Raw genomic sequence first — 23,544 nt, forward strand, 5'->3', positions numbered from 1 at the left:
ATGTACAATTTTATACCCATGGAGACATTGATGACCGTCTATATATATATATACGCGTATGTACGTATATTCTTGAAGAAATGTAGAGGCAACTTGGTTTGCTTTTTACGTATCTCTCTCTTTCTCCTCCTTCCTTAAACCACATTTGTGGTTTTTGAAAATGACTAGCTTCTGCGAGCTCATTTGACTGCGTGGTGCTGTCTGCGCATGTGCGCAAATTCCCCGCATTCCTCTTTATCGCTCTCCTTTCTAGTCCCTTTTCCATTCGCCCAGCGGTGGGCTGCCGACCAGACGCATTTGTCGTTAACGTCCCTGCCTTAGCTATTTTCTCCTCTTTCTTGTTCTACGAATTTTCACCGAATACCTACGGCAGTAAACAAGGGGAGCACACGAGTAATTAAAATCCTAGTAAATAGGGTGCCTGTCAATGCGTGAAAACGTCACACGTGCAGACGATACATGTGTACGTTTAATGACCCGAGTGCAGCGACAACAGTAGGTTGGAAGGGTGCAATACATCATGCACACTCGGCACACAGCTGTAAAAAAAGGGTTAATTAGAATGTCGTTACTGAATAGTCAACACAGCAAAGATCGTGCTAACAAAACGCGTTTACAGGTTCACTATTAGTACCGCTTTATGCAAGCACAGCCGCACGGACGCCGGGAGCTGAACTGGGAACCGGGCCAGCGAAACTGAGGCTTCCTGTCTTCTCGCACACTGGGGATCCAAACTTCGTCGCGGTGCGTCTTGGTGTCTCTGCCATTTTGCAGCTGGGATATCTGTACAGCCCGGCATGTGGCACAGAATTGCTTAGCTTGCTTAAAGCAGGGAAAATGCGCAGTAGTTTGACGCTGTAGGCTCGCGAATTGTTAGCACAACGTAGGATAAAGACGGTGACCTAAAAGTCTCATCACAAATGTTGCATACCGAGAAAGAAAGCATCCTGCAAGTAAAAGAAAGAAGTCTCACTATAAATTTAGGATTATATCACAACAGCCAGTGTGGAATGGATAGTGAAATTAAACTCAATTTATTTATTTTCGAAGCGCCCGTGAGCAGCCATAAGCCTTGGTAATGGCTCAATTGTGCATTCGGAAACAAAATTAGGAAAACGAAGCACGAATCGTGAACCAATAATGATAGAAGATAGCGTAAAAGAGCGATAAAAGATTTTGTTAACAACAAAAACAGAAGTCAGTCGAAGAGTACACACGGGAGCTAAAAATTTCAAGATCATCACGTGGCATGATAATGATGGGAAATGAGATGGAAGAGGTACGTAGGTTAACCAGATGATAAGCGTATGGTTGGTTAACTTAGACTGGGAGAAGAATAAGGAGAAACAGAAGGACGAAAAGAGCAGCGTCAAAAGAAAGCAAAGCACAGCAAAAGCACTGCGTCGGACGAACACGACCTAGCTTGCGCACCTGTACCGTTCAAAGCAATCCACCGTAGCACCCAGTTCTCCCGGCCTGAATTCCCCAATCTATCCTTACGCAGAATGTTTCGCAAGTTTCGCAACACCGGAACACATATATATCTCTGCAAGAGCGAAGTGACAGTTCCCGAAGTTGTGAAACTACACCCCCCTGGAACATAAATCAACACGATAAGACGGCGAATATCCGAGTGACGCTTTCTGCCTTTACTGGTCACTATGCAACTCCTTGTCACACAGTCGATGTCGGGCAGTAACTTTCATGTTTCAACGCTTTTCCCCTGGATTTCGATTCCTTTCTGTCGAACCGTACCGGCGTGTGCGACGAGAGAGTTGATCCATTTATTTTTGGCTCATAAGCTACGATGTTAAGCATTCTCCCAATCTCCCAATCACAGCACCGTGAAGGGGTGAGAGAGAGAGAGAAAGGGCGTGCAGAAATAGCAAAAATCAGGGCGGTCAACCATACAGAACAAGATAATAATATATTTAAATGATGGTTCTAGGCCTATTTGAGGAAATGGCTTAGGGTAAAAAAGGGTAAGTATCGCTCACCGTGAAAATTTCACCCCACCAGAGGCGTAAGAATTACGGTTTTCAATGCCATCGTTATTCTCTTTCAAACGTAACATACAATTTGTAAACTAACCTACAAAAATCCACGTGGCTTGTCAGAAAATGGCACTTTGAAAATGCTGTGTTAAGTGTTGAGTTTACTGTTTCTTTTCCTGTAGAGTTCTGTTTTTGTGTATGTTGAAGTGTAACTGTGGGCATATTGTCTATGTCGAGGAAGGTACTATGTTAACATTGCTGTAGCGCCGTCTTCTACTGTTTTGTTTTTATGGGTTAGTACGGCTAGTCAAGCCACCAGAACGCAGCTTTTATGCCACTATCACTTGGCTCATGTACATTCTCGTGTGTATCAATGTGGTGAAAATAAAATCAACGCAACTCAACATCCCCCCACTCCACTTTACCCTTTCTCTCTAAGCCTACGGCCGTTTTCATGTCTCCTAACGCAGCGCCTAGCGAGCGTGCAGGTACCACACTGCGAATAGCTTTGTAACAAACGCTATCTTTTTACATACGAACACAGGGACACAGTATCAAGTAGCTTAAGGACACAGGCGAACTGCTTTACAATGTATGGTCGAGAACGAAATTGCGTTTGTGGCGCTAAATGTTAGCAAATGGGAACTGGCCTTGGGGCACAGCTGTTCTATGTCTGGAAGGAACAGAAAGGAACATTTGACCCACTTCTATTTCCAGGGAAGCACTGAGCTTGGTGATAATTTTCAGGAATGGGATTACAGTGTTCCCATAGATTGTCAGGAACTAATGCTATAGGAGCCTGTGAGGTACTCGACCAAGAATGTTAAGGGTGTTCATAAAGAAGGGACATATATACTAATAAAGAAATAGTATGAAAGTGAAGGCTAAGCTAAAATACGATAGGCAAGAAAAACACGCACCTCGCGTTGAATACACAGGGGACGCTAGGCTGGCTTTTCGGCGCAGAGCTCAGCTAGCATTTTGGACCCTTGATGACCGGTGAGTGGGCATGCTCGACCTGTTGGCGCAAGAGAAAAAACAACAAGTAAATAAGTTTCGTTGAAATCTGCAAGGAGGAGTAGGTTTTGTGACGGGGATGACCGTGATTCATTTGAAAGCGGCACAAAGCTACACTGAAACCCTATACACGAGTTTCTCTGGAAGAAAGCTTCGCAGTTGGAAAACGAATTCCTGCTGTTGCGGAGTGGAACCCCCTGTGAATTAAAGCATAACTAGAATTTTTTGATGAGGACGAAACCAAAGAACGCACAAGGCAATCTTTGACGTTATTAGCCATTGGTTCCGCCTTAGATCCACCCGGTGGAGGTGATAACCCGTTTCCTCCCCAGACCAGAACATTTCGCTCTGCTCCGCAGCTTTATTTCCCGAAAGCCTATATCAATTTCCTATAAAAGTTCGTCAATGTTTTTAAAAAAGAGGTTCGTCGTTTATTCCGAAGAGCGAATCACCGACCGCGATATCAAGGCTCTAGATAAATTTTCAGCATTCGGGGTTTGTAATGTACATCAAATTACGGGACGCGAAGGTTTTTTCATTCCGCCTACATCGGAATGCGACCACCCGTGACCACGTGTTTAGTTGCTCGACACAGTAGCCACTCAGCCACTGAGGCGGTTACCGTGATATGTGAGTCAGTGATTTCTGTCTATTTAAGTGCGAAGCATTTCTTGGCGAACATTTGTCACTTTGACCATATCTATCTATCTAGCCGCCTACGTATTGGTGCTCTCATTGTCGTTTCGTTAACTTGGTATGCACCGGAATTGGCATAGTATGAGAAGAGTGTATGATGAACATAAATGATAGATGATGACATTGATATCATAACATGTGTGTAATGTAGGTCATGACACAGCCACTTACGTCTTAGTGATCTAATGGTTGTGTCGTTAACTTGTTATGTTCCACAATTGGCATATTTTGACCAGAATGTATCACCAACATAAATGATAGGTCATGACATCAACGTCATGAGATGCGTGTCATGTAGGTCATGAAACAACCGCCTACATCTTGGTATTGCACCAAAATTGGCATATTATGAGAAAAATTAAATTATGGGGTTTTACGTGCCAAAACCACTTTCTGATTATGAGGCACGCCGTAGTGGAGGACTCCGGAAGTTTCGACCACCTGGGGTTCTTTAACGTGCATCTAAATCTAAGTACTATATTATGAGAAGAATCTATGATGAACATAAATGATAGATTATGACATGAATGTCATGACATACGTGTCAGCTAGGTCATGAAACAGCCGCCTGTGTCTTGGTGGTTTCATGGTCGTTTCGTTAACTTGGTAGGCTCCCCACACACTGCTTCGCATAACATCGATTGCCACAGGGCGTGGGATCTGCCTGCTTCTTTTTAGAATCATAAATACTTGCCGGTACGCTGATCCTTCTATCACTCTAAGCAGCCAAGTAGCGCTCGCTCCACTGCACCAAATTAGTTCGGCGAAATGTAGAGCTTTCGGCCTTTGAATTCAGTAACTTCATTCTCTCGGTCACTAGACTTCCCGTTTTGTTCCGCCAGAGTGGAGCAATTTTCGATGCTCTCCTGGTGGCCGCCTAATGCGCATAGCCCGACACCATCTGAGGTCGTGACCTTTAGCCGTAAATGCTACGGCGCTTCCATGCGCAGTGGTGGCCACGAAGGCCATGCTTTGCGTGACTCGCAACTGCTTCCGAGCTCATAGGCGTGTCTGGCGCCGAGACGCAGCCACCGAACAAATGAGGCATGAACGGAGTGATGGCGAGGAAGCACGTAGTGTGGAGGGATGGATTGGAAAGGGAGGGCAAGGGGGAGCAGGCAGCCGCCGCTGCGACCATCGCGTTCTCGGGGAGCTCGTTACGCATAGCGCGGGTCAACGAGGGAACAGCAGTAAAGTTGCCGTGGCTCGTAGTGAACGAAGAGGCGGCGCGCACTGCCGAAAGCGGCGTCGACTACGAGAAAGGGAGAGAAAGAAAGGACGAAAGCGGCGAAGGAGGGCGATGGAAAAAGCGAAATGAAAGAAAGAAAAGGGTCAGTGGAGCACGTTTCTGAGAGAAGCGTTGGACAGAAGTATAGGAAAACAAGAAAAACAACAGGAGCAAGCAACGTTCTGAAGAAGAAAAGGAACTCCAAAGATGGAGGAGGCAAGGAGCAGAGAGAGAGAGAAACTCCACATAGGATGATACACAAGATGTTACAATAACAGACCGTTCTGCAACAACGTGTGGTGTCGTACCGAATCGTAGGTTGCAGTCTTCCCTTCTTTAGCGCCGAAAAGACAAGAAGAGACAAGGAAAAATGCGTCAACAAGCCCGTGCACTCGCGCATGCGCATGGACAAGGAAGAGAACACGTGTAAAAACATGTGCGCTCGTCCGTTTTTCGTTTCACGTCCTCGTTCTCGGTGGTAAAGACTTCCTAACATTGCCTTACGCAGGCGTGCAACGACGTATAATAATTAAAACGTACATCAAACATAGCACTCGTTTCATTCTTTGTTTATCTCACCGGTGTGTTTTCTGCACGGCTACACCATGCAGATGAAAGTCTCAAGTGCTGCCATATGAGTGCTCCCGTTATGGGGACATTGGGCTTCGCCTTGGTTCCTGGTGAATCTTAAGTGGCGTGAAATGCGTAAAAAAGAGGGCAGCTGTGGCAGGCCTAGAATTTGGTGCCTTTAAGATGTTGTTTAAGGGAAAAGGGATTATGCGGTAAGAGGCTGATTGGCGTCCACGGGTGGGACGCCAACCCTGTATACTGTAAGGCAGCCCCCTTGAAATAAATAAATAATTAATTAATTAGTCAATCAATTGATTAATACTACACGCGACTAAATGCATGACTTTGCTATGCACGACTTTGGTATGCATGATCTTCACGCCGAATTCTCAAACCTTCTCATTCGTAAGTATTCTTTACCATTGGCTGACCGGCTTTGCTAATAATATGTCCAACATCGGGATTGGCCGAAAGTCTCTCTCTCGAACATTTCCAGCATAAACGATTCTTTATGAATTCGAGCTCCGCGTCTTAATACATACGCCCCTCCTTTCCGACTATCTCGGCCACACTGCCTTTTTCCGCGCCATTTATTGATCTAGACCTTCAATAGCCTTTCTGTGCCAATACACGGTTTCATTTTTACATCACAATGTGACCTCTCCCTTATTTTACGTCGATATGCATGGTTTAGCCTAAATAAACGCGCTGCAATAGCATGAAGAACGCCCGCTCGATTCACCCAGTGGCGCAATGTGAAAGCGGAGCATTCGGCGTTGTCAACACCAATCTTGCGAAAGCCGCGAACCCGGCCGCGAGATGAAATTGAACATCGTGGTTTACTTTCGTACGTTTACGCGTATTCCTTTGATTTATCAACTACCGTTTAAAGATAGAATGGGGAAAATTAACACACATATTTGAAATACGTAAATGACCTGGTCGTGTAGAATATACGATGTCTTCGCTCGCATTCGAGCGTTTCGAAACCAAACCGAAGACTACTTCGAAAGCTGTGGTTTACGGTCTTCCAAAATGGAGGCATACAAACCACAGTGAAGGCCTACGGAGGATTAAAGCCCCTAACAGTTCAACCACTTGCCTTTGAGCCGATCACGTTTTAATAACGGTAAGTTATGAAACCGAGCTCGAATCTTATTCAAGCGTGCCCAAGAAAGACCTGTGTTGACATTTTTATTTCTTAGCGTCCATTTAGAACCGATTTTCACAAAGACCAATTTCCTACCTGCAGCGTTATACTTCTTTTGGTTCCGGTCCTATTTAATATTGTTTTTTTTCTTTGATGCAAACAGGGCACTTTTGTAACCGAAATTTCGCGCCAGAAACAGACTTCAGCTTTCGCAGAAATGCTGTCTCTTACGCATTCATGTGAAAATAAAGCATATATGTACGCACATTTGTTACGTATCTGCTTATGTCCGGTAGAAGCCTCCATCCCAGATCCAATATCCATCATATTGCTGCCAAGAGTATAGTGCTGTGTTCGCATATGTTTCCGGTGACAGGTACACGAACGCAGCAGCTCCTTTATTATTTTCCGCGTTGGCACCTCGCACGTTGCGACTCTACGATCTTCACGGCTGTGCAGAGCGCATGCGCGGGCGCACCGAAGAGCCTTCGGATCGGGGAATTCGGACCCTCACCGTTTGAGCCTGGAATATGAACGGAACGCAGGCATACGCGTTACCGTGCGGCAAAGCAAGTCACAGTTGAGTGCGACGCGGCAAGTATGCCGTGGGAAATGTCCTATATCGTATTACATATGGGTAGATTCGTCATTATCACCACCACCATCATCATTACCATCATCATCAGCCTATTTTATGTCCACTGCAGGACAAAGGCCTCACCCTGCGATCTGCGCTTACTCCTGTCCTGCGCCAACCGATTCCAACTAGCACCTGCGAATTTCTTAATTTCATTCCCCCACTTAGTCTTGTGCCGTCCTCGACTGCCCTTCCATTCTCTTGGTGCCCATTCTGTCACCCTAATGGTCCACCGGTTATCTATCCTTTCTGGCACACCTTAAACATTTCTGCCACACCTTTAAACGCTGTAACACAGTGTGCACAGACCATATACTGGCATCTCATGTACCACTGCACTACACACAAGGAGCGGCACCAGTGAAATTACATAACTTTCCGATTGTGAGCACTAATTTTTCTCTGCAATATTTTAATCGCCTGAGGAGATGCAAAAAAAGAAAAAACATAGGCGCTCTGAACGAGACGTTTAATGAGTTATGGTTACGTGATGCAATTCTAAAAAAAAATTAAATAAACTCGCAGGAACAATTTAGTCATGGACATAAGACATGACTCGAGCAACTTTCGCGTTTGAGCAGTTCAGCATCTACTTTGCATTCACAGCATAAATAAATATCGAACATACATATACGTTAATATACACCGAAGATCACGGCAGCGAAAATTCCTATGGAGTGTCCATACAATTTCTCTCAGAATAAAACAGCGCACGGATTACAGACTGAACAAAAGAAAAGAACACACGAAGCATGGACTAACAATTGGAAGGTTTATTGCTACGACAGCAATAACAAATAGGAAAAAGAAACAACACGTGCCAGGAAGAAGAATTTTCACATGATATAAAAGAAGATATATGCAGTGTCCTGTGCGCTAAGTTCCTTTCTTTATTCATTCACGATGATCCTACAATTAATCAAAGCATGGTGGTGTGCATGTCTTTTCCTTTTCTTCCGTCATCCGGCGTTATTGCCCTGTTTCTAGCTTCAAAAGACATATTAAACCAACTAGCCCAGCGGGGCACGCTTTTGACAAACTGAATCGAGATCTGGTTTCAATGACAACCTTGGGTAAACATTTTGGCTATTACACCATGCTTAAGAATAAATTAGAGTCGACTTTCAGGTAAAGTTTCTTAAGGAGCAAAAAATAAATCCTTATAAATTGGGGAATGAAGAAGAGTTTATACACGCTGCTATGTTAGCAATTTGTGTCACTGCTGTGTTCGCAACGTCGTCGGTTGATTAAAAATAACTGATATGAAACAAACACGCACAAAAAATAATCGATGATGAACTTCAAAGCCTTAACATGCCCTTTAACTGTCTACTTGATTTTGATCCAAAATATACTGTCTGGGGGTTTTAATTAGGTCGAATCGTATAGCTTATACGGATACAATCCAAGGGGTGTGCTAGTAATCTTCCATCACTCTGTAGATTTTAGATATTACTCTGTAACGTGCCGCACGGACAGCGTTATGAAAGAACGCCCATAGCAGTGGCTATGGCGGACCCCTTCGATTACCTTGCTTCCAGAAAGCTCAGAGCTATGCTATTGTTCAGAATACTATGTCCTTTATTCTGAAAGCGACTTTTTCAGCTTCTCGTTTCTAATGGTACCGAATCGACTTCCTATTATTTGTGCTGCCTTGGAGTTTCATTTGCTGCATTAGACGCACTTTTCCCGTGTAATAATTTATTCAGTCGCTATGCGTTCCCTGCATAAAAGCACCTACATAAAGTTACCTGAATCATCAATGCCTATGGCTGGAGTGTACGCAGAGAACAAGAAAACAAAGAACAATTCGATTGCGGGAAACCTTGGACCAAAAAATATGGTCGCCGCTTTTACAAACAAACAGTAGGAGATCGAAGAAGTCTCGTGCCATGGTTACTGTTGACAGGTAAACCTTGGATACAAATACGGTATTATTTTGCAAGGCAAAGCACATTGACACCTCATTCGATCTATGTCAGTCTAATCGAGTTAAAAGCATGCACTGTATGGGAAAGTATCGGCGGCGTCAGCTAACCAGGTGCTGAGATCACAAAACTCTTTAAACCGTAACAGACCAACTAGCACAGAGGACGAGTTCGTCAATGGCTACTAAAATGGCGAAACTTGGCCCACGACACGCAAAAGCGTTCTGTTAATTGTGCTCCATTGTGTAGTTGAAACAGTTCATCATTGAGCACGCCACTGCTATGCGCAAATATGTTCTCACAGACAAATGATTTGTGATCGTCTAGTACGATTCAACTCATTCATGCTGCTCCCTGAAATTATTGCCAAGAGATAGTTCTTGGCAGATCTCGCCACAGTTGATTGTCCTAACTAGAGACGTAAGCGCCGAAAAAACCGGAAATATTGCAAAAAAAGACAGAAAAACTATGAATTTCACAGCGAAGCTGTTAAAGGCTAGTTCCCCCAGGATCGTCTCAGTGTGTAGACACATAATGCCGGGCCGAACCGCGACGGATGGGCAGTTCGCCATTAAGGGGCCCACACACACACAGCTTCGCTGTTCATCCTTCTTCACAGAGTGGAAGGGCAGTGAGTTTTCTTGTTCTTTTTCTCTTTCAGTACTCAGAAAATGAAAAAAAGAACATTATTATTTCTGCCATACAGCTATAGTTACCACTCTCTGCTCTGAAGCATACGATTCCAGAAGCGACGATGATGGCCACGAAAGGACGGCAGCAGAGTTTTATCATATTAGCAGTCTTTCGTAGAAGAAAACAAGGCGTTCATTGCATTTTCTTCGCGATCTCTGCTTGTTTATCGCATCTATCTTGGATAAATTTGTTTTGCTGGAATAATTGTTATAAGCTATTCTTAGTGGAGTTTCAATTTTTTTCTCAACATTACCCAACTATCCCGAAAAGAAAAAAGAAACAAAACGGCTTTTTCATCCAGCTCGAAATGTCTGAAAATTTCGCATCCCTAGCCCGAACGACTTTGTGAGTGCGATAGAGTCATTAGCTAAACCAGAGCTTCCTTCAAAGAATCGGCGAAATTGGACTAGCGGGTTCGAATATGAATTTACTTGCAGCAAACACAACAAGAGAGAGAGAGAGAGAGAAAGGCAAAGGAAAGACAGGGAGGTTAATCCGAGATTATCTCCGGTTGGCTAGCCGGTACTGGGGAAGGGGCAAGGAGATGCAATAGATGAGAGAGAGAGAGAAGGATAAAAAAAATGAAATGAAAAACCTAAACACACACACGCACGTACACACGAACTGCTTCTGTGGGCACTGTCACACAGCCCGCAAAGGCGTTCCTAGTCTTACGCAGTGTCACCGTACAATCCTGCGTCACACAGTGAAGTCACAATCTTTCAGAAAGTCCAGTGTCTTTTAAATACCGCAGCAGCGCCTTCATAGCCAATCGCGCTGATGTTCGCGTAGGCCAGTTTCCAAGGATCTTGTTTTCTGTCATTGGGCGCTTGTCCAGTTTGTCTAGGGTGGCTGAAAGGACTGCTCTTTGCGGGTTGAAACGAGAGCACTGACAAAGAAGGTGCACTATTGTTTCATTGAACCCGCAGAAGTCAAAAAGTGGGCTGTTGGATATTCCGATAAGAAAGGAGTACGCATTTGAACATGCTACTCCAAGCCATAGATGAACTAGAAGGGTGCAGTGTACACCTGTGTACCTCGTCACCTGAGTGGCCAGTGGGCTATTATTCTACTACCTTTACGCGCGCGCACACACGCACACACGCACACATGCACGCATGCGCACACAATAAAATCTGCGAAGTGGCGAGTTCATTGTTACTAAACAATAAACTCAGCACTTCACAGATTTTATTGTTTTTTCGTATAGTTATCTTCTGTTGTATTGTCTGCACTTCTTTAAGATGAGCAGCCTTCCGAGCGCTGCACCATTTTCTCAAAGGCAGAGAGCTTCTGTTGTCGCTTTTTCGAGACTTTCGAATAGACACCCGCAGAGCAAACAATCAGTCATTACAAACACACACACACACACACACGCACACAAACACACACACACACACACACACACACACGCACGCACGCACGCACGTACACATGCACAAACACACTCGCGCGCATGTACACACATGCACACGCGCACACGCACATACACAAGCACAAACATGCACAAGCACGCACACACGTACAAACACACCCACACAGGCAAAGGCACACATACGCACAAACACGAACAAAGAAGCACACACTCAAATCTCACACATACGCACACATACACACGCACAAACGCACATACAAGAATACATGCACAAGCACACACACAAACACGTGAACATGCACAAACACGCACGCATACACACATGCACACATAAACACGCACAGAAACACGCACACGCACACAGTTCTGCCACTGCTAAAGTTACACGTAAAAACAAAGCAGGAGTTAAAATTAGCAGATATGTGTAACTGCTTGAAAAATATGTACATTCGCATGCCCACAATGCGTATTTTTGTTGTTGAACTTTCCTGGTAATGTTCTTGCTCTAATGAGATTTGATCTCATCGACTATACACAAAGAAAACACTGGACTGGTGCTAATAATCTAAATACAACTATGTTTACAACTTTTTTCTATAAGAAATCTGTAATTTATCAACAAAGCAGTAATAAAACTGAACATTTAAGCACAATATCATTTAAGTAAAGCAACAACGACATTTATGTCAAATTTGAGGAAGTGTCGAATACTTGAGAATATATGTTTATGAAATTTTTTGGAGTGTTTGTCTTCATGCTGTCCTCGTGAAATATTTTTCTTAACGTATTTGATAATGCATATATGAGGTTTGAAGCGGGTATACAAAAATCAAAAATAAATATGTTTTGTTGCCTTCATTGAATCCGAAACTTGACGACATAATCCTGCATGTTTCCTCAAATATGAAAGCGTTCAGAGCGATCAAAGGCGATTTGAATGATGCGAGAAATCCAGAGTACTGATGGCGGTTCTCTGCAGCGAGCAAGGACGCCATAAAACGATGGCTTCGTAATAGAAAGACAGATTCGCTGTGAACTGTTTTTACGACGCTCAGCGCGGAGAATTTTCTGCGTGCTCGGCGTTGCGAAAGGAATTTGGAATCTGTAAGTAAACGGAGAAGGAACGTCGGAAGTCGATCACGTCTGTAGCAGGCCTCAAAGAGACGCACTTTCAGGTTTTAATATTCGCTAAAACCCTTCTTTGATTTCCCTTTGCGCTATCCAAGCACTGCATCAGGTAGTGAAGGGGCAGAGTTTTTTTTTATTTTTTTAGTATGGGGGAATAACTTATCCTCTCGGGAATAATTTTAACCACTCAGGGTTCTTTAATGTGTACCTGTGCAATGTGTGCGGACATAAATACAAGTTGTTCTGGAAGACCTGGATTGCAATGCAGTTGGCGTGGGCATAGCTCAAGTCTCCTTCCCCCGCGGTAGTATTAAGCATCATATGCTTTTAGCTCCCGTTGCGGGCGGCCTTCGAGAGACCTCTAGCCAATTTTCAAAGTACATGACCGTTCTTACATTTAGCCCCTTTCACAATGTGGTCACGCCGCGATCGAACCCGCAACCTCTAGCACAGCAGCGCAAAGCCATAGCCATTGGGATACCGCCTGCAGGTGGAAAAAAAAAATTCTTCCTGTGCTACTCTTCGATAGGAACAGGTGTTGCAGTCGATCTCGGTGTTACACATGCCATTAGTAAAGACCGCCTGTCAGTGGCGAATAGCTGTTATGAAGAAACTCATTTGTGACTTTGGTCCTTTTTAATGTGTAATAACTGCGACAGTATGGAAAGTTTGGCTAAGAGCTCGCTATTGCAAAATCATAGCTAAACCCACACACATATAAAAGACAGTACACGAGAGAACATTATAAATGGAAAAGGAGAAAATTAATATAGAAATTTGAGCCATAGCATCTCCTGCAGTCTATGACATAGTTATAAAAGACCGGTATCAGGACCTGTCTGTCTATCAGGACAACCAGTGTTGTGTCCTGAAGACATCGGACGAAGAAGCGGAAGACGGGAGGCCGAGGCAAAGAAAGGATGCCAATGTTTGTAATGACCCACGATCCAGACCTTAGGCATAGGTATTTATTTGTGTACCAGAGAGGAGTACCAAATTTCTCTATATTAGAAAGAGAGGTATAGAAACTGGGGCTTTTTCAGGCAAAAGAATCTAGAATCATCAAAATATATACTAATTGATTCGGCTCACATCTCAGGACTTGGTAAACCACAAACGGTGCTGCTGCTCGAAATATCCAAAAAGGAGCGCTAAGTGCATATGGCGAAGAGGATTGGAGGCAGGACTCCCTTGTTTCACAGGAGAACTGACGTGGACGAGATTTGAGAGGCTACTGCGGAAAACGAAGCGAGTTCTTTTTTATGATACTTTTCATTCAATATTGCGAAGTTTGTTTCAGGTTAACCTGGTTCATGTCCTGCCAGATTTGTTCGTGTCGTCTGATTTTCTTTCCAGACATTGTTTATTGTGAACAACCAAAAGGTTCTGGTGAGACTAACACAAGTAAACACGTAATACGAGTATGAAAAGGGTTTGATGATGTCGTGCATACGGCAATGATGGTAGCTGTACATTTCCCAATAGAAGGACCACGTATGAATTCGAGACATAAACTGTATAAGCAACAATTGTCATGTGTATTGGTGAACGGTGAACACTAAGCGAACTTGTCGTATTCCTTAATTTTTGTATGTTCATTATTAAATAGTTCCTTTTGAGGGGCTTGTACTCCAATGAGCAAGCGCGGAGTTAAGGTCACCTGGTGAAGCCAGTGAGGGGAAAAGCACTAAGGAGAAGGTTTTCGTGAATAACGAACGCATTATTAAAAGAAATAGCTAAACAATGACAAGCACTCCCTATAAACTAAGAAAAACGGAATTCCGGCTCCAGTTTTTATACCAACCTCAACGCAAGGAAACGCGCCAAACCTACGTCAATTTTCTCGCGTTTCACAATTAAAAAATTACCAAGAAAAGCCCGCACGTTCACTTTTTCCCTTCTTCATTTACTCTGCCTTGCTTTCTTCTTTGAATTATTTCGTCGATTTTGCGACCTTTTTTTCGTTGCCCAGAGTGGAGCGATTATGTTAGTCAGCCGGTAGCTCGTTATCCTTTGTACGTTTGACCCTAACTTCTCGCACGTTATGAAGAACACCAGCCGGAGCCATGCACGTCGCTACTGAAAACGCCCGGCAAAGGCACTCCCAAAGTGTCCGCCGGAGAGAAACAAGCGAGCACTGATGCGTGACAGGGCAGTCCCACTTCTGTCCGGCTCGAGTTATGCGCGAGCGCTCGAAAGAGCGTTCCGGGTACCACTCGCCCCGGCAGCGTCGCGACGCGGTCATTGCGAAATGAATGCAACGAGTAACGCAGTCGCATACATCAAGACGCAATTCGCCGAGTGGGCACTCCCGACGAGAGCGAGAAAAGCAAGAAGAGACGTCGCTCGCGGCGCGAGTGTGCAAGTATGCGAATAACTGCTTCGGGATGCGAGAGTTGCGCGATAGCAGAAGGCAGACGCAGTAAGCGAGGTAGGTAAGTGCCGCGACGTCCGAGTGGAACGGCACGGTACGAACCGCCTTCCGGAGACGTCGCAAGACGGCAAGAATGGACGCACGCTGCCGCAGCAAAAACACGCAGTGCTGTAGGAGCGAGAACTGTCGTCTGGAAAGTTAGGGCATCGACGTCTGCGTACATAAATGTCGCATTGTCTACGACGTCGTCTGCTTCTGAGGACAGCGAGCTTTGTAAAGCTGCAATAATAAAAAAGGAACAATAACGCAATCCTCTACACTACACCTAATAAAAGGTCTAAAGCAGACGAATTTAATTATACACCACTCGGAAATACACAGCTAATTTGTGCGTAGGACTGTCACAAAACCCTCTGAGCACGCGCTGGTGGGTGAGTTGGTCATACATGATTGCAACAAAGTCACCAAATAAAACAACGGACGAAGGAAGGACACGTGGTTGTCCCGTGTCTCCTTCCTTCGTCCGTTGTTTTATTTGGCGCCTTCATTGCAAACAAAACCCTCGTAAAGGCTGCAACAATTTAACCCAAGATTTCAATTTATAAAGCAAGTTTGCCCGTTTTAGATGCTCTAACAGATGCTGTTTACAGAACTGCAATATTTGTTTTCGGTGCAGAGTTACGGATTTGTAAACTTCGCACATGAATTTTTTTTCTAAACGTAACAATTTTCGGAAATATCTGGGGAAAAGTTAGGCTCTAAACGGGAGCTTTTGCTTCCTATGACTTCGCCTTCTGTTACATATGCAATACATTTCTGTAAAGCCGCTCTGGCGGTTGTCTCATGATAGCATCTCTGCATTTTTTCGTATATTTTAGTACAGAAATTGGAGTTGGCCTCGAGTTAAAGCTTCCTCCTAAACGTGCACCCGAACTATGGTACACGAGCGTACTTAGTTTTCTTTTTTTGCATTCCGACGTCATCTAAATGCGGCCGGTGCTGTCGGGAATCGAACCCTCGACCTCGTGCACAGCAGCTCAACACCATAGCTTGTAAGGAAGCCACCGCGGCGAGTGAGCTTGCGGTCTGGTTTTTCTTTCTCGCATTCTCGTCCGTCGCACTCCCCCGAGTCGTGGAGCCTGACCTGACGCTTTCGCAACACTGCTCTGTTTTAGAGGCGGGTGTTTAGGGACGCCCCTTGCCGATGCAGCGTGGCGGGCGGTCCGTTTGCCAGAAGCCGCACAGGATGCGCAATAGCGCTACGGGACGCGGGCGAGCGCAAATTGAACGCTTCTCTCGGCGCATGCGCGAACTGCGTGAGCACAGCGGGAGATGTTGCTGGTTTTACGAGATGGCTCTGCCCTTTTCGCTGCTGCTGCTGCTGTTGCTCCTGTTCTTGCTGCTGCTTCATGCGTCATTCGCTGACCCTACTGTCGCAAGAGCTGTGCCATTTCACCCACGATCAGGATGTCACAATCGTAGGGCTACCTACAGAAATCACCGGAGAGTTATATTGCGCTAGCATCGAGAAGCTGCCAGCACGGAGATGACGGGCGGTATGAAGAGAGAGAGAGAGAGAGAGAAAATGATAAATGAAAGGTAGGGAGGTTAACCAGGACTGAGCCCGGTTGGCTACCCTACACTGGGGAAAGGGAAAGGGGGACGGAAAGATAAAAAAAAAGAGAGAAAGTCCACTGGAGATATCAGTCGGTCACTCAGTCCGAATCACAAACGCTCACTCAATCCGGTCGCTTTCAAATATCGCAGCAGCGCTTTTGTGGCCTTTTGTAGCTGTGATATGCGAGGCCATGATCCCAAGATCTTGTTCAAGGTGAACGGCTTTCCATCTAGCTGATTGAGAGCTGTGCAGAGGTCTTGCCTTTCATTTTCATAAGATGGGCAGTAGCACAGTAGGTGTTCTATGGTTTCCTCGACACCGCAGGCATTGCACTCGGCGCTATCAGCCATTCCAATCAGGAATGCATAAGCATTTGTGAATGCGACGCCCAAACGTAAGCGGCACAGCACTGTTTCCTCATTTCGCGGAAGACCTGGTAACAGCCGCAGTTGCATAGAGGGATCGAGGTAATGCAAGCGATGGTGAGTGAATTCAGGTGTGTGCCACTTCTCCAATGTCAAAGAGTGCGCTAGCTTGCCTAAGTGTTGGGCTGCGTCAGTCCGCGATAAAGGTATTGAAACAAGGGTTGCTCCCTCGTGAGCTTTTCTAGCAGCTTCGTCAGCGAGGTCGTTGCCGGAGATACCGCAATGACCAGGCAGCCACTGAAACACGACGTCGTGTCCTTTCGCGATCATGTGATGGTGCATTTCTCGTATCTCCGACACGAGTTGTTCACATGACCCGCGACGAAGAGATGCCAGAAGACATTGTAAGGCCGCCTTCGAATCGCAGAATATAGCCCACCGATTAGCCGGTTGGTTATTAATATAATCAACGGCACCTCGGAGGGCAACAAGCTCCGAACTAGTCGATGTTGTTAGGTGAGAAATCTTGTATTGGATGCTTAGTGAACGGGATGGTATAACCACTGCGCTGGTGGAGCTGGTCTGAGTGGAAGAGCCATCCGTATATATATGTACTCGATCAAAGTAGAAAGTGTGCAAACAATCCAGAGCTGCTTGCTTCAAGGCCAAGGTAGGCAGGTCGGTCTTCTTTCTTATCCCTGGAATCGTAAGACGCACTTGAGGTTGTTTTAAACACCACAAAGCTGAGGTTGAACGTGCAGAGGGTGTGAAACCCGATGGTAAGGAGGCACGATGGAAGTTGACCTTGTTGGAGAAGGACGCCTGTGGTCGTCGTTCTGGCAGGCACGCAAGAGAGCTTGACTGCATCCGTGAAACATGACGAACATGGGCTCTAAGCGTGTCGGTGATGATGTAAGTCGTGATCGGATGGTCTTGAGCCATTATAATGGTTCCAGCTGTCGAGGCGCTGCGCGGAAGGCCTAGGCAAACACGTAGTGCCTGCGCCTGCACGCTCTGAAGTTCTCGAAGATTTGACTTGCATGTTTTAGCAAGCACGGGGGAGCTATAGCGTAGGAATCCGATGAACAGTGCTCGATATAACTGTAGCATGGAGCCCACTGACGATCCCCATGTTTTGCCGGCGATGAACTTGAAGACGTGAACAATAGATGCAAGCTTCTTCTTTAAGTGGCCAACGTGAGGGCTCCAAGTGAGGTCCCGGTCTACAATGACGCCCAAAAACCGGTGATTTCTCTTGTAGGAGATAGGCTGACCATTGATGCATACTGGATAAGGAGTCATCGTTTTTCGCGTAAAAGCGACTAATGCACATTTTTCTGTAGAGATGGTAAGGCCTTGTGTGTGAAGGTAGTCAGATGCCTGTGTTGCTGCTTTCTGTAGCCGTGCGCGAACCTGCAGGCGAGTGACCGCTGATGTCCAGATGCAGATGTCGTCGGCGTAGATTGAAACACTCACTGTTTCCGGTAGGGATTCGGCCAGCCCAAGAAGCGCGAGGTTGAAAAGGATAGGGCTTAGAACACCGCCTTGGGGAACGCCTCGGCATGTGTAGTGGTCGGTAGTCGGACCATCTTCCGTTCGTACGAACAAGGACCTTTGTGTCAAGTAGTTACTGACCCATCGATATACTCGCCCTCCTAGTTCAATTGTCAGAAGTGCGTCTAGAATGGTTTGATGGGAAACGTTGTCGTAAACGCCTTTCACGTCAAGAAAGAGCGCTACTGATAATCGCTTCCGAGATTTTTGTTGTTCCACAGATGATACTAGATCGATGACACTGTCAATCGATGAACGACCGCGTCGAAATCCCGCCATAGAGTCAGGGTAAATTTTATGGTGTTCAAGGTACCATTCGAGACGCATGAGGATCATACGTTCCATGAGCTTCCCGACGCAGCTGGCAAGAGCTATAGGCCGATAGGATGCCAGTTCGAGCGGTGACTTTCCTGCTTTTAGAAGCGGTACCAGGCGGCTGCGTTTCCATTCCTGTGGGACGACACCATCTTGCCATGAACTATTAAAAAGGCTGAGGAGTTCTCTTCGTGCTTCTCTGCCTAGGTGGCGCAAAGCAGTATATGTTATGCCATCGGGTCCTGGTGAAGACGAACACCTGCATAGCGCCATAGCAGCTTCTAACTCTTCCATAGAGAATGGAGCGTCCATACTTGCATCTCGTGGGCCGGGGATGTTGCCTAGAGCCATGTCAGGGACTAAAACTGTGCCGCCGGCGACGTTCGCACAAAATTCCTCTGCGACGTCTATCTCGCGGCGGTTTTGATAGAGAGCAAGGGCGTTGAATGGGTGTCGTTGCTGGGGACTTGAGCAAAGACCCCGTAGGGTACGCCACACACAGGACAATGGCTTGCGGGGGTCTAGTGAGTCGCAAAAACATTTCCATCTTTGATCCGCTAGCTTATCCATTCGGCGTTTGATCTTCTTTTGCATGCGCCGAGCTTCTCTGAGGTCAAGAATTGACTTCGTGCGCCTGTACCTCCTTTCAGCTCGGCGACGTAGTGCACGAAGCCTTTCCAATTCAATGTCATTCTCTGTACGCTTTGATGGATGTGTGAAGCAGCGTGTACAATCTTGCATAGCGTCTGCAATTATGTCTTCTAATCTTCGTGCAATATGTGTCTTGCATGTGTCTTCTACGCGATTTTGAAAGACTGACCAGTCGATTTGGCGAGAGACTACCGGTAATGCGGCGTCTAGTCCATCGATTCTCACATAGGTCGGAATATGATCACTTCCATGGGTTTCAATATCAGTGAACCACTGCACGCTCAAAGTCAGGCAACGTGACACCAAAGTCAAGTCAAGGCAGCTACTGTATGTAGTTCCTCGCAGAAATGTCGGGCTTCCGTCATTTAGAAGACACAGGTTGTGGCCTGATGCAAAGGATACTAGTGACCTGCCCCTCGAATTTATCCTGGAGCTTCCCCATATATGGTGGTGAGCGTTGAAGTCCCCTGTTATTATCCAAGGACCGGGAGTATCAGCCATAATATCTTCCAGTCGTTTTCTATCAAACTGACTTGTTGGGGAAAGGTAGACGCCAATAAGAGTAAAAGACAGCTTCTTCTTTTTCACAGTAACACAGACGTATTGGTTACCGTCGTGTGGCGCTACGTGTTGGAAAAAATACGTAAGGCCCTTGCGAATGTAAACCAGAACCTTACTACTACGCACACACGTGTTTGAAAGAAAAGATTCATATCCCGATAGTCTTATGGAGGCTGATAAGTTCGGTTCACAGATGACCAGTATAGGAAAATGGTTTGCAAATACGAACTGTCGGAAATCCGAAATACGAGACCTCAGGCCTCTCGCATTCCATTGGAATATGGAGGCACTTCTCACATCATCCCGGAACGATCTTTGTTGTTGTCGATGAGCCATGGTTCTGCTGTAGAAGTTCTCAAGCACTGGACTTCTGAAGGCTCGCCAGAACCGGACTGATGGCATCCAGCACTTGCAATGCACTTCGGGCTGTTGGTGTCTGTAGCTTGTCCAGTAGAACACGAATAGCACTCACCAGAGAGCTGATCATAACAACAATTTGTTGATCTTGGTCCGCCAATTTATCAGGAACAGACGAAGCGTCCCCTACTGCAGAAGTATCATTTCGCTCAGTAGGGGCATGTAGCTTCGGGAGTGCAGGCCACGCGTCAGCAGCCGTGCTGGTCGATGCACCCTTGTCCTTTGAGCTGACTGCGTTTGGCCTGGGCGGAAGAGTGGGTGGTAATATACGTGTGTGGCGTTCTGCAGAGGCTTTGGAGGCTCTTGATCGACGTCGGCGACGTGATCGTCGTCGCTTAATAGATGCTGCTGCTTCTCGGTGAGACGAGTGGTCTCTAACCATTTTCTTCAATATTTGCATTTCCTTTCGAATCAAAGGGCATTCCTTCGAAGATGCATCGTGAGGGCCGCAGCAGTTTGTGCACTTCAGCACACTGGCCTCGCACGTGTTTGTGGTGTGGGGCCCAGTGCAGCGAGAACAGACGGTAGTGTTATTGCACACACTACTCACATGGCCAAGCTTCTTGCACTTCCAGCACTGCAGCGGTTTTGGTATAAAGGGGCGAACTGCGTGTCGGAAGTGGCCCACTTTTACGTGCGATGGGAGGGATTCGCCCTTAAATATGATCTTCACACACCGTGACGTGCCGAGACGAAACGCGTTTGTGATGATGGTGTTTTCCGTAGCTGGCTTGATTAAGATTGACAGATCGGAGTCGACGATGGTCTCGTCAACATTGTAAATTACGCCAGTACGGACTTGTTTGCCGAGCGGAATATAAGGGCGGACTTTCATCCCGCCAAGTTCCGTGACCTTGCGCAAGGAATCCAACGCAGCCGCGTGTTCTACGTCAATAGCTAGCACGTTCTTACGGGTGTTCACCCTGATGTCTTTGATTTCGTTTGGAACCAGCGCCTCTAGATGAGAAGACACGGCTTGCCTGTTGAGGCGTCTCAGGTTGTCAGTGGCGAGAACTGGCGAGAACAGGATGGTGAGCTCCTCGGTATCCCGCGAAGATCTCACGGTGGACTCACTCGAATTCGATGATGCGCTGAGAAATCGTCGCTTTGCTTTACGACTCCGCACCAGCTCGAAGGTGTCGTCGCAAGAATCTTCACTGCTGACATAGTACTGCATGGTGTCGTCGCTGTCAGTGTCGCTCTCGGTGCCGTTGCGCTTCCTGGAGGCTGCCGCCGCGGGCACTGCCGAGCCCGGCGGACGCGCGTGAGGCTCCATCTCCATCGCAGTTAAGGAGGAAATAGCAGTCCACTAGCAAAGTCTAAGAAATTCACAAAATGAGTAGAGCTGGAAGAGCCGGCGTTCTGCCTGAAAGACACTTCGTCTTCGTCTTCGGCGGTATGAATAATATTACGAAGCCTGGGCGGTTCTCCCCTCGCTATGAGACGAAAATGTTTAGGCTTTTCTTTATTTCACAGGGTCTGTCGTTCAAAAAACTGAAATTTCCAGAGAAAGGTGCATTAAAAGACTGAGTTAAGTGTCGCCCCGCAACCTCCTAAAAGTGCTCGAATACGTGTCTAGAGTCAAAGGTTCTAACCCTGAATATTTTCCACGTACCATACTCGACTGGAATAACCTGCCAATTATGTTGTTTCCACGCCTTTCCCCTGTTCTTTACTTATGCCCTTCCGCAGAGCTTCCTGCTATAGTAGACCATCCTTCCAATGCATTTGTAGTGCAGAGTTCGTTCGCATTTTCTAAACTTTTTTGTAATTTCCTTGTCTTTTTCTTTCTTGTTGACGTTGTCGCTAAGCAGCACAGTGAGGAGGTTTTGTCTTTGCATTATTTGTATGTCTATTGCACGTAGTTACACCGTTGTCCCCGCCCATGCCCTACAGTATTGCCTTAAGGAAGAAGCTGTAGGTATCAAATAAATAAATAAATAAATAAATAAATAAATAAATAAATAAATAAATAAATAAATAAATAAATAAATGCACCGTAGGTTATTGTGCATACATTTCTTTGTTCGGACTTCACATGGCTTTGTGACTTTGCAAATTGATTCTTTTCAACAAATGATTGCGTCATGAATGCAATAATTCGCAATGAGAATGTGTGTGCACACAAACACCTGTGTGCGCTTAGAAAAAAATATGATTTCTTGAAAGTTTAGAAACATAAAGCGAGCCTACCGTTGCTACAACGTCTGAAGCCACAAGCGCCAAAATTTGACAAATACATGTGCTAACAATTATTCGCATGATAGCAGAATGATCTCAACGCCAGAGTTCCCTCTAGTGATTTTTGTAAGAAGACAGAGAGAGAAATAATACACAGAAAGGCAGGAAGGTTAACCAGCGGTAGATCCGGTTGGGTACCCTGCGCGGGGGAAAGGCTTAAGGTGGATAAAAAGAGAAAGAGAGAGAAAGGAGAGATAGAGAGAGAGAGAGAAAGAGAGGCGAGCACAAACAAATGACGTACACAAACGACGGCGTTCTTAATGTCTATCGTGAAGCGCATTAGACGGCAGTAACCTTAGTAACGCTAGTAAGGCCATCATCGCGGATGTTCTTTGGGGGCACTGACCTAAGGCTCTTAGTTCTGATAGTGGACGATTGTCCGATTGGTCCAGCCCTCTGCACATCACTTGTCTCTGGGCGCTATGTGTCGGGCAGAAACAGATAATGTGTGCGAGCGTCTCATCGCTGTTGCATCATTCACACGTGGGACAATTGGCCATTCCAATGAGGAAAACATATGAATTTGTAAATGCAAGGCCTAGCCACAGACGGTACAGCATGGTCTGTTCCCGTCGTGTTAACCCCGGCGGTGGTAGATGCATCCGTATATCCGGAGAACGCAAACGACACATGGTGAAAACGTTCGAATCCCTCAGGGGCAAAGTACAATCCCGGGACATCAATCGCAGCCCAGCCGCAGCGTCTGTTCGCGAAAGCGGAATCAAAACACGTTGACCACTTTCATGTGCACATCGAGCGGATTCGTCTGCGTAGTCATTCCCGTTGATGTTGCATTTTCCTACAAGGCATTGAAAGATTATGTTGTGTCCCTTGTCATGGCTGCCATGATAGTCTGTCAAATTTCATGAGGCCAGTTCATTATGATTCATTAGAGAGTTTAAGCGTGTCCGGTATTCCGGTATATCCAAATGACGTTTGTATAATAGTGGGTTATCGGACGCTGGTTGCGACATTTTGGGACGCTTCCTCTTACTAGAATGAACTTCCCCGCAGAGGCGTCTGCGTCAGCAG

The 23,544-nt window shown here is 45.9% G+C and overlaps 1 protein-coding gene across 2 annotated transcripts in view; it reads right to left on the reverse strand.

Moving 5' to 3' along the window:
* LOC126526065 (GTP-binding protein Di-Ras2) overlaps positions 1–23,544 on the reverse strand; it is a 227,603-nt gene that overhangs the window by 94,035 nt on the left and 110,024 nt on the right. The window contains exon 2 of one of the 2 annotated variants that reach the window (XM_055067743.2): positions 2,915–3,012. The exons of the other annotated variant lie outside the window; for it this stretch is intronic. The gene's annotated coding sequence lies outside the window, so the exon portion shown is untranslated. The remainder of the gene's footprint in view (positions 1–2,914; positions 3,013–23,544) is intronic. 2 annotated transcript variants of the gene reach the window in all.

The sequence above is a fragment of the Dermacentor andersoni genome, chromosome 8, assembly GCF_023375885.2.
Source record: "Dermacentor andersoni chromosome 8, qqDerAnde1_hic_scaffold, whole genome shotgun sequence".
Classification (NCBI taxonomy): Eukaryota; Metazoa; Arthropoda; class Arachnida; order Ixodida; family Ixodidae; genus Dermacentor; species Dermacentor andersoni.